At 46.5% G+C, this 12,123-nt stretch overlaps 1 long non-coding RNA gene across 1 annotated transcript in view; it reads left to right on the top strand.

Moving 5' to 3' along the window:
- The window catches only part of LOC133256893 (uncharacterized), a 47,283-nt gene extending 35,489 nt beyond the window's left edge, over nucleotides 1-11,794 (top strand). Inside the window, exon 2 of the long non-coding RNA XR_009739328.1 lies at nucleotides 10,611-11,794. This is a non-coding gene — a long non-coding RNA (uncharacterized LOC133256893). The remainder of the gene's footprint in view (nucleotides 1-10,610) is intronic.
- Nucleotides 11,795-12,123: the final 329 nt, after the last annotated feature.

Here is a 12,123-nt window from a genome sequence, read left to right as displayed (position 1 = left end):
CTGCCTACAATGTGGGAGACCTGGGTTCAATCCCTGGGTCGGGAAGATCCCCTGGAGAAGGAAATGGCAACCCACTCCAGTACTCTTGCCTAGAAAATTCCATGGATGGAGGAGCCTGGTAGGCTACAGTCCATGGGGTTGCAAAGAGTCAGACACGACTGAGCAACTTCACCACCACATAGATGAAGAAACTTCCTTCTCCATCCCTTAGAAATGAGTGACACTGATCCCTTCTCCCCAGCAACCATGAGTTCTAAGTCTGAGTTTCTTTCTCACAGAAGTTTCTTTCTCACTTACTTATATTATAAGTAAGTTCATTTGTATGGAAGTGATAGTTAAGGACTTCAGGAAGGTCATGTACACATTGCTATATTTAAAATGGATAAACAACAAAAACCTACTGTATAGCACATGGAACTCTGCTCAATGTTATGTGCCAGCCTGGACGGGACGGGGGTTTGGGGGAGAATGGATACGTGTGTATGTATTGCTGAGTCCCTTCACTGTTCACCTGAAACTATCATCACATTGTTAATCACTATACTCAATACAAAATGTTTTTGGTGTTTAAAATAAAAAATTTTTTTTAAAAAGAAAGAAATGAATGACACTGAGTCATTAACTCTCTCTGAACATCAGCTTTTTTAGAAATAAAATAGGATTAAGACTTTCCCAGGTGGGGCTAGTGGTAAAGAACCCACCTGCCACTCTAGGAAACATAGGAGATGTGGGTTCGATCCCTGGGTTTGGAAGATCCCCTAGAGATGTGGCATGGCAATCCACTCCAGTATTCTTACCTGGAGAATGCCATGGATAGAGGAGCTTGGCGGGCTACAGTCTGTAAGACTGCAAAGAGTCAGACATGACTAAAAACACATACATGCATACATGCACTCACAGTTCAGGATCTTTCATACAAAGCTCAAGCTCAGAGTCACACTGACTCTTACCTCATCTTTATGACCAGTAAAGAATCAGACCATTTATTCCTGATAGAAGATCCAGGAATATTCCTAACATCATGCTGGGAGTCCACAGTCAAGGTTGTGACCAAATCTCTCAGTCCTTGACCCCCGTCACTCTCTTTGGCCATGTGGAGGGAGTACAGTTCCCTCATCACATCTAATCGGTTTTCCAGAGACCTCTAAGTTGTTCTGGAGCAAATAATGCTGAGAAAGGGGGATACAGAAGCTGGAAGGATGGAAACAAGATATTTCAGGGTATACTGAACTGATTATTTCAGACCTGATCCTGTCTGAATCAGCATTTCAGAACTGTGGTCTGAAGGGGCTGAGGCAATCCCTGAGGAACTTCACGATGAAAGTGAAATGTCCAAGGCAACCCTTTCTCTGAGCAGAGAGATCCAACGGGTACTTCCCAGACCCCTGCCAGTTCTGACCTTGGACTTGCTCATGGGTGGGAGAGAAGACTGAAGTGATTTCATGCAGTGGAGACCAGACCACCTTCTCCCTGCAGACTTTAGAGAAATTAATCCCTGGGCCAATGGGGAAATGCTAGTAAATTATTCACATGTATATCTGCTTGTCATTTAGTAAAGTGAGATTAATAACATGGGTCATAAGTCACTTGTGAAGCATAAGGGGTGTGGGTTGCTGTGTAGATTTTAAGCTTCCTCTCAGTGGCTAAAGTTGGTTTTTGTTGGGTCTGTCTTACTCCCCTCCTGTTCTCTCCACCAACAGCAGAGATAAGGACAGCAGGAAATAGTTTGGATTCTGAGCTCTGTTCTCTCTGTACAACCCCTGTGCCCATGAGGGCAGGCAGGAGGAAGAGAAGGGCCACAGACTGGGGGCCTCCACCGCTCAGAGCTGCGGTGTGCAGCACCTCCCGCCCCCCAGCCCACAACATTTATGGGGACTCCTAGGAGACTCTTGAAGAAAGGACACCAGGAATAAGGCAGTCCGGCTCCAGAACTGCCATATGTGACACACAGTATTATTACTAAGATGAAGAAGCTGAGGTTTAGAGAGGTCAAGCAATTTGCCCAAAGGCTTACAGCAAGCAGAACCAGAATCTGCTGCCTCCAACTCCTTCTGCTTCTCCCACCACCACTTGAACCTTAACTTCACTGAGTTGGAGTCTCATCATCACTGAAATGATGACAATTTTACTGGGCACTCTCTCTGTGTGAGGTAAGCACGCTACTCCTGTTAACTCATTTAATCCTTAAAATAACCTATGGGCAGGAGCTATTTTTATCCCTGTTTACAGATGAGAGAACTGAGGCTTAGAGAGATCAGAAACCCACCCTAACCAAAGCTCATGTTCTAATCCACCTTGCTGCATAAATTCCCATGTGCAATTGGAATGATTTTCCCCACCCTCTGACCTCACCAGGTAACACTGAAAACAAAATTAGATGATAGATGTTAAAATGCTTTGTGAAAGTTAAATGTGTGTGGCATAAAATAAAGACAAATTAAAATCTCAACTCCTGCAGATCTTAGACTATAATAAAGCCCAAACTAACTCCCGCAAAACTGACACAACCACAAGTCCTTGCTCACATAAAGTGGTAGAGAGAGAGAAAATAGCACAAGCAAAACCGTAGAAGGCGTATTTAACATGGTGTATGTGTGCTAAGTCGCTTCAGTTGTGTTCGACTCTTCACAACCCCACGGACCACAGCCAATCAGGCTCCTCTGTCCAAGGGATTCTCCAGGCAAGAATACTGGAGTGGGTAGCCGTTCTCTTCTCCAGGGGATCTTTCTGACCCAGGATTGAACTCATGTCTCTTATGTCTCCTGCATTGGCAGATGGTTCTTTACCAGTAGTGCAGTAGCTGACTGCAAAAAGAAGTTGCAAAGGGAGAATGCAGGAGCTAAGGAGCCCCAGTCCTGGCCAGCGGGGCCAGGCTGCTCTGCCCACTGGGGCCAGGCTGCCCTGTCCCTGGGAAGGAAAGCAGGAGTTCAGGCAAGGATAGAGATTCTGATGAAAGTGAGTGGAAGGGGGCTATATTCTTGATGCCACAGCGATGTGTGTGTGTGTGTGCACACACGCGTGAGACAGGCAGGGCCACTCACCCACCCTCTGCAGTATCATGCACAGTAGGTTCCACCTTTTCTTAAACACAGACCCCACTCATCTTCCACCTAGTGCTTCTTGCTGCCACAGCCCCTGATCCCCTACAGAATCAAAATACACTCTGCTCTTGGCGCAGACTCTTGCTCTCACTGCGGGCCTCTTCCATGGACTTTTATGTCTCTGTTTACTTTGTGAGCTTCTTGAGTGGCTCATGCCTTTAAAGGAAATGCTCCAACCCTGGCCTGTCATTACGGCCCTTTGCTGGCCACTGGCTGTGCTCACCCCACTCCTGGGACGGGTGAGCCTGGGCTTTTAATTTGCTGTGACAGGAGATAATTGTTGCTTGGGTTTTGACCTCTGAAAATAAACCAGGGTGGTGCTTCCCAGCTGGGACTCCACAGAGGCAAGCTCACCCCTGTGGCCTGTGCCAGGGGAGGCTTAGCCAGGGTTGAAATGGCTGGTCTCAATGTCCCTCACCCCCTTTCCTTTTCTGGATCGCAAAATGTACAATTAGTGTTTTCTTTAAGAGCTCAAGATGGCAAAGTTAAGAAAGTTCAGGGATACTTTCTGATATTGTATGCAAGGATTGCAGAGGGGGGATCCTGTGAAATCTCAGTCTCTGGGGATATTAGCCCCTCCTCCACTCAGGCCTAATCCCCAGTTACAGTTCTGCTTAAGTTCAAGTACATCACAGGCAGCCCACCAGGGCTATACTCTGTGTCTTTTTCTTCTTTTTTAAAATACAACATCATGCATAGAAGTATCTAGGCAAGGTCTCACCAATCGAAACACATGGAATTGCAAATCAGATTATCGGGTTTTGATTGATGGGCAAGACACTTCTCACTCTAAAATGAGATAGCTGGAGAGATGTTCTAAGTTTCCTTCCAGCACAGGGATCCGTTTATCTTGAACTCCATTGCCTGGCTTGTTTCACCATACCAGAACTGTGAGAAGTATTGTGAAGCCTGAGTCAGCCATACAAGTTCAGACAGTATTAAGATGTCTAACTGTCCATTTCAACTCTGGCTTGGGACTAAGATAACACAGAAGGAGAAGCAAGGGCAGGGAAGCTCAGAGTGGGTGAGAAGAATGAATTCATGAGGACCCTGCCCCCATGTGCTCAGGGCCCTGTAAAAGGTCCTGCTTGAGCCCCAGGTCTCTGTTCAAATCTGTCCCTCTACTTCCAGTAGTCACGTATGGATGTGAGAGTTGGACTGTAAAGAAAGCTGAGAGCTGAAGAATTGATGCTTTTGAACTGTGGTGTTGGACAAGACTCGAGAGTCCCTTGGACTGCAAGGAGATCAAACCAGTCAATCCTAAAGGAAATCAGCCTGAATATTCATTGGAAGGACTGATGTTGAAGATAAAGTTCCAATACTTGGCCACCTGATGCAGATAACTGACTTATTTGAAAAGACCCTGATGCTGGGAAAGATTGAACGCAGGAGGAGAAGGGGATGACAGAGGATGAGATGATTGGATGGCATCACCAACTAGGTGGACATGAGTTTAAGCAAGCTCCGGGAGTTGGTAATGGACAGGGAATCCTGGCGTGCTATAGTCTATGGGGTCACAAAGAGTCAGACATGACTGAGTGACTGAACTGAACTGAACTCATTAGCTATGTGACCCTGGGAGAGTTATCTAACTTCTCTTAGTGTCCCCAGCTACAATGTGGGAAACCTAGCAGACACCTCACTGAGCTGAGGTTTAAGATAGATCTCCTGAGGTCTAAGACAGATCCAGTAAGTGTGGTAGTTATTTGTGCATCACTAACAATGCTCACTTTCCTCCTTTTGGGTACATGGTCAAACAACATTTCCTTCATCCCTTGAAGTTGAACTTATTAACGTGGCTTGTTGTGGCCAATGAAATGAGAGCAGTATTCTGTATTGCTCTATGCAGAAGCATTTAATAGTCAGTGTGAGACACTGCTGTGCTCCTTTTTTGCCTTGGCAACCTGTGATGCCATAGAAGGAACAGGTAGAAGCCCTTTTACTCCAGGTCAGCATATGGAGAAATGTGGAGCAGAGCACCTAGCCAACCTTCACTGGACATTTAATGAGATTGCAAAGTAGACTTTATTTGCTCCTGAGGTCTGGGGAATACTTGTTACCACTGCACAAACTAGCTTACCCTGACTATAACAATATTGATGAAGCACCTAGCAAAGCTCTTATAACAATTATTATCTCATAATAAATGATAGTTCCCATCCTGATTCATGCAAGAAGGCTAGGACTACTGTCTTTGGAAGCAACCACAGACTCTGTCTGTGAAAGTTCTGTCACTTTCCTAGTGACAAAGGGTGAATTTAAACTCAATGGAGGCTCTCAGTTCCCAGGTCAACACTGTATCCAAGAAAAAGGAAACTCCTTCCAGGAATCAGAGAGGAGTATCACTATTTGCCCCAGGTGTACAGTCAAGGCATCTTGTACCTGGGTTTTCACCAACCAGAAGGTAGGTGGTAGAGCAATTGGTTTCTTCAATGAATAACTTCAGTGAAGTTATTTCTCAGGCATAAGCCTAACACATCCTCTGCTCAGAGTAACAGATAATAGCTGGTTACCTGATTCCAATATTTGGTTTTGATTATCAGTGCAGACACCAAAATCTTTGTTCTTATTAACACATTCTAGGAATGTTTTTCTTATTAAACTCACTAAGTTATAAAACTATAGGAATCTCATTTACATTTGAGTAAAGGGAACCACAGAACCTGGTCATTCTTTTCGGGGAGTTGCTGGTGTCAAAGCAATGTATCACCAGTACAGAAGAAGCAACACAGGTGAAAGTTAAGAGCATGACATCAGGTGCCCCTGAGACATACGTTTGCATCCCAATTTCTTCACTTAACTGTAAATAGCATGTGTTCAAGAACTTAGAACTGGTTTTGATCCATAGACAATAGTCAATAAACATGTCTTTTCATATACAATGGGCTAGTTGATAATTTTTCACATTTTTATTATTGCTTTAGTCATTTATTCATTCAAAAGATATTTGCTTCAAATGTTATTGGTGACATGACTTCATTTCATCTTCCCAGAAACTCTATGAGGTCGGTAATAATGTTCTCATTTTTTTTTTTTTTAAACTGAGTCATGCAGGTTGTGGAATCTTAGTTTCTTGACCAGGGATTGAACCCGGGACCTCAGTGGAGAGAGTGCAGAGTCCTAACCACTGGACCACCAGGAAATTCCCTTGTTCTTATTTATAAGTAATTAAATTGAGGCATAGAGACAATAAGAATCTTGAGACAACGTAGCTAGTTAAGTGAAAGAGCTGGTTAAGCGAAAACCAGATCTTAAATAAAGAAGTCTCTCATACTCATAGCCATAGAGAAGTAGATCTTGTGAGTAAACTCCAAATCTACACAGCTCCTGGAAGGAGAGAAAAGGTTCTTTTAATATCCCCCAACTCACTCTGAAGCCCAGTGAGTTTGAACTTGACAGGGATATTTATTATAGAAAGGCATGCTGACCAGAAATGGGTCATCTGAGCATAAATACAACCTGTGCAAAGAATGTGTGGTTAAAGAGGAAAAATGACCCCCCCCCACACACACACCACAACCCAGGAGGCTATGCAGTCTCAACACAGCAGCCGAGGACCAGCATCCATTGTCCTCTGGCCAAGACGTCTCCAGAAGGGGGACAGGGACCTGGGTCTCTAAGGCAATCCTTGAGCACAAGTTTAAAGCTTATCCACTAAATTAAACACAATCTCAGGCATCTTACCTTCTCACAAGGTACCCTGGTGACCACTGAGATACTGACTGTACTCAGGAACAAGTGTGCACATCCTCTGGCCAAGCTCTTGGAGGAAGGAAGCTGGAGCTCTAGGACAGCGCTTGCCTCCAGCCACCCAGTGCCGCACCTCTCAGGTCTCTGCCAGATGTCGCCTCTGCATTCTCCAGAAAGTGGGGAGCCTGCCCTTCTCTCCCCCTCCTGAGTGGAGTACCTTCGGCTTCTGACTTAGTCCGTGATTTCTGTGGAGAGAGAAGAGCCAAGTCTGGGTCCCTTTCCTTGGCCTCGCTCCAGCCCACCCACCTAAGCACAGCCTCATCCTTTAAAAAGAAAAAAAACTGATTTGGCTGTACCAGGTCTTAGTTGTAGCCTACGGAATTTTAGCTGTGGCATGTGGAATCTAGTTCCCTAATGAGGGATCAAACCTGGGCCCCCTGCGCTGGGAGCGCTCAGTCTTAGCCACTAGACCACCAAGGAAATCACCATCCTCATTCAAATAAAAGGGCCTGTGCACATCAATGCCTTCCAATAATGACTGGGACTGGGGAGATGAACTCTCAGTGTGGTTCCATGATGCATCATCCAACCCAGGAAATGGTGGAGAGCGCAAAGGTAGACGGTGCTCGGTCGCTTCCGTGGTGTCCAACTCTTTGTAACCCTGTGAACTGTAGCCTGTCAGGCTCCTCTTCTCCAGGCAAGAATAATGGAGTAGGTTGCCATGCCCTCCTCCAGCGGATCTTCCCAACCCAGGAATCAAACACATGTCTCCTGTATCTCCTGCATTGCAGGTGGATTCTTTACCCGCTGAGCCACCTGGGAAGGCTAGGTGAGGCTCTAGAACAACAGGACAATTCCAGGAAGACTGGGGGCCTCTGTCCATGCTTGTTCCCCATCAAACGAGTCTCTGAGTGCCTTGCTGCAAATTCTGGGGACTCTACCCTCGGCTAGTGCTGCGTTTACACTTACTGGCCAAAAGGTGTGAAAGAGAACCATGGGCAAATTTCAGCTGCCTGCCTGGAAATATAAGACAAGTGCTCAGAGATTTAAATGAAGAAGTAGGTTTAGGGGTTTAATTTCTACCAAATCAACCCAACCATCATGGAATCCAGAGCCCCCAGTTTAGGAGACAGCTGCCTGCAGCCCATTTGGGGTGGCATTTTGGGGAGCACAAGAGGGCTGCTTGTCTTCATTTGCACTGATTTGCTGCTGCCAGTTAAAGGGCTCTTATTTAAGACTAGAGTCATTTGTTTCCTCTTTACGCCTTGAATAAGATTCCTCCCTCGGCTAGAGAATAAGTACAATGTTTGTAAACAGCTGTCTTTAGGCTGGCACAGCAGCCTTCCCCTTATGCAACTGAGTTTTCTCTGAAAAGACAGCTGTTAAAAGCCCAGCCTGACACTTACTGACTTGACTGTGCTGTATCCATGGGGAAATCAGAGTCACCGGATTGAATGGGCTAATCAAGTCCTATGAATCACTGTCTGCATGAATAGCTGCTTTTCCAGAGACTAAAGCCACATGGCTGGGAAGAACAACTTTCAGCTGCTTTTCTTGCATCCGATCAAAATGACTTATCACTTGAATGTCGTAATCATTGCAAGGTCTTTTTTACTTCCATGTTTTATACCAGACTGTTGAGTATTGGATGACTTAGCAATTTCAGTCCATTAAGCTTTTATAAGTTTAATCTGTGATTTAAAAAAATCCTTCTCTTTGAGCATCTGTGAAAGGGGAAGAGTTAAGAACTATAAAAATCAAGCAATTGGCAGGAGGCCCATAAGCCTGGTCCATCCACCTGAAAGATAGAACTTCATGGAAGCTAGGGGTGGAGATGTGTTAAAACTAATGGTTTTTGAATCTTCTGAAAAGGTTATAAGCAGACTTACTCTGCAGAGTCTGATAAATGCCAAAGATTGAAAGGGGTCTCAGGGTGGTGTAATAGTCTATCATAGGGTTGCAATACGGCCCATGTGTCCTTAACTGTTCTAAAAGCTAATTCTCAAGCAGTCCAGGAAAGTACCTGGCAATGGTAGGGACTCAGGAAATAGTCATTGATGAAATGACCTGGTGTTGTCCCAGCTTCCAGGGTACCTGGTGGAGCAACTTCGTCTTCCCAGAGGCTAAGATAGATCCCAGCCATGAGTCTAACCTACTGAGGCGGCCCCTCCACTTCAGCCATCCATGGCCCACGTGGGCGGGAAGAGAGAAACTCTGAATGGTCACTTAACTGTGTTTGCTGTTAAAAAGAGCAAACCCTAGAGGCTTGCTCAGAAGCTATTTCCCTCCTTGTGGACAAGTGAGCTCTGCATAGGGGAGCAAGCCAGAGGATTGGTAGTGGGGCTTCTAGAGGAGGTGATATTTTACAGCAACTCCAAAATGATCAGAAATGCCCCCAGGCTCTCTCAGGTGTGGAGCCTCATCCAAACGGATGGCTCAGAGTGAGTTTGTTGACACCCATGCTGTATGAGCACCCGGCAGCTGGAGGAGCCTGGGGCAGCAAGTGCAGACACACCTGGTGGAAGCCATATTGACAGATGAGCTGGGTCTTGAGTGAGGGCAACCCAAGGTAATGCTGTGGAGCCTCAGGCCAACTGGAAATCCCTACCTCCTGCCCCCAGCCCAGCCGCTCAACTTGACCCACAAGGCATCTCCAGGGACTCTTACCAGCCTTTTCCAGAGATGATATTTGCCACACTGGCATTTCCTACACTTCTCCCGGCAACCGCATCTCTGGGGGCTGCTGGGAGTTCACTGACGGAGCTACTCAGGATGGTGGGTCAGCAGGCTGGCATTCTTAAGAAGGTGGTGTTTAGCTCTGAATTGGGAGCTTCTGGGACTCAATATCCCCTCTCCCCTGCCATACCCAAACCCCAAGGTCACCTTTCCTAAGAAAGAACTCCTTCAGAACATTCCAGCCTTAGCTCCTTCTGATGTCCCTGCCATGCAGACAGCCCCTGAGTGACAGCATCCCCTTTATGTGCAGTGTCACTGGGCTGACTGCAGAAAGGTCACTCAAGGAGCGTGATGAGAATCCAGGCTCGTGAGCCTCACCCACAACACTTCCAGCGTGGAGGAAGGATGAGGGGAACAGCATCCAGTATGCAGACGCGTCTCCAGGTGCTCCTGAAACAGCGCTGGGGCTGGGAAGCACTAACAATTGGAACTTCAAAAGTGTATTTAAATAGTCCTTACTTTGTTAAACCTGTGAAACAGTAAATTTGACCCCCAGCTTTAGAAGAAGCTTCCTGACAGCTTTAGAAGAAGCAGTTCCCTCTTTTACTCAAACAAGGCTGCTCTCTGGGTTCTTAACACTCTGAACCAGCAAGAATCTTTGAGCAGCTTCAGTGCAGCATGGGCTGCAAACCGCCTCCCTGAGCATTCCAGACTCCCACAGATGCGGCTCCTAGCCGCTCCCAAACTGATGCAGTTGAGTGAGGCCGTGGGCTTTCCTGCAGGGCTCACCAGATCCCAAAAGCTACTAGGAGGGGTTTTTCCTTGGGGATGGAGCATTTACAGCTCAGGAAGAAGTCAAACTTGACCCGCATTGCAGAATGAAGCCCTGGAAACAGCTAAATTGCCATATTGTGTGAAGGGCAGCAATGTGTCTTAAAAAAAAAAAATGAGCAAAGCCAGAAGGCTCGTTGCTAACAACATTCTGAATTAAGTACCAAGAAAGACTGCTTGTTGCTAGTGCTGAGGCAGGAAATAACTCCTTTTCCTTTAACTAATCTCTTTGTTTACTTTATTTCCTTTGTTCCATAGGACTGGCTCAGAGAAGGCCTGATTTTTGTTTGTTTGTTTTGCTTTGTTTTATAGTTCCCGATGGGTAGGATTTGGTAAAGTTGAGCCTCAGTCCAGGGAGTCCCATGGCTGAAGCCACTCACTCACAGCAGACTCGCTGCAGGACGAAGGGTGCAGGCAGCCACGGCCAGCAACACATGTGCTCCTCAGTTGGGAGACCACCTGCCTTGTCCACCATCACGGTCCCTGCCCAAGGCTGTCAGCTGAGCCAGGCAAGGCTGACCTGCATGTTGGGTGGGAGTGGGTGGAGGGGGAGGCTTGTCAGACTTTCTCATATTTGTGGTCAGGTGTTTGGCACTATGCTTACTGAATGCAGAACACAAGAATGAGAGATGAGGAAACAACAGATTTCCAAAGAGGGCTAGACAGATTTCTCTGTCTCAGTTTCTGCTCACACTTACTCACAGATGCATTCAAAGTAGAGGAAAGGGGAGGATGGGAAGGAAAGAAGGAGAAGGAGGAAGAGGGGCGGGGGAGGAGTGAGGGGGAAGGAGGGAGAATGGAGTGGGGGAGAGGGAATGATAAACCACAGGTTCCTCCATGGGCTGAACTAGGCTGCCTCGGAGGTGACGGGAGAGCCCATGCCCCACCACCATGGCTCCGCGATGTCAAGCACATCACCTGCCCGATTCACCCATTCCTTACAGTGTGGAGAGCTAAGAATAGGCCATGGAGCATGGTTCTAGACCAGCAAGGTGGTGCGTGCCTGCATGGCTCCTCACCCATGGTCTCTGGTGCCAGAGCACCCCTGGGGAACTGTGTAAATGTCCTGCTCTTTTTACAAAGTTGCTTCTTTTTAATTCAAAGAACCCACTGGTCTGATCTCTAGTTTGTCCACATTGTGACATCTGGAGACACGAGGGGTCTCTACCTCCGCTCTGCCCTGTCAGTCAAGGATGAGGAGAGAAGACCCAGGAGCCAGTGTCCATGGGGAACCAGGGGGAGGGGCAGTGCCCAACACATTTAACCCCTTTCTTCCCACACTGTTCTCTTCCTGGTAGAGACGTGTCACGACAACACCCAAGCTCAGTCCACCTGAACATTCATGGCTCTTGGCACCGCAGACGTCCCGGATGAAGAAATGGGTGCATAATGTGTCCAATGGCGAGATCCTACTTAAATACACTTTCCTGCCTTCCAATAACAGAAGGAAATCACTGTTCTTTTGGCTCAAGCAAAAATAAAGCTGTTTTTTGAAAGCGCTATTTAAAGGGCTTATTATCTCACAGGCTGCTAACTACGTACTCCACACCACACTCAATAAAACTTCATATGACTGTCTTTGAAATTAACAGCCACCTCTTATGCTGCTCAAGTTATTAAAGACGTTGGTATGGCAGAGAGACTGTAAACTTTCTATACTGGTGATTAGTCAGCGAGACTACAGCCCACCAAATCTCCCAGAGCGTTCCCAACAAAAAGTTCCTTGTGACCCAGGCACCAATTTTTCTTTCTTGTCTGTTCATTCTAATTCCGCTCAATTACTCCTGAGCAAGCTGTTTTATTCCTGTCAACTCATGTTATTTAC

This window comes from Bos javanicus, chromosome 11 (genome assembly GCF_032452875.1).
Source record: "Bos javanicus breed banteng chromosome 11, ARS-OSU_banteng_1.0, whole genome shotgun sequence".
NCBI lineage: Eukaryota > Metazoa > Chordata > Mammalia > Artiodactyla > Bovidae > Bos > Bos javanicus.
Note: the sequence above shows the minus strand (reverse complement) of the source record. Positions and strands in the feature narration are given on the sequence as shown.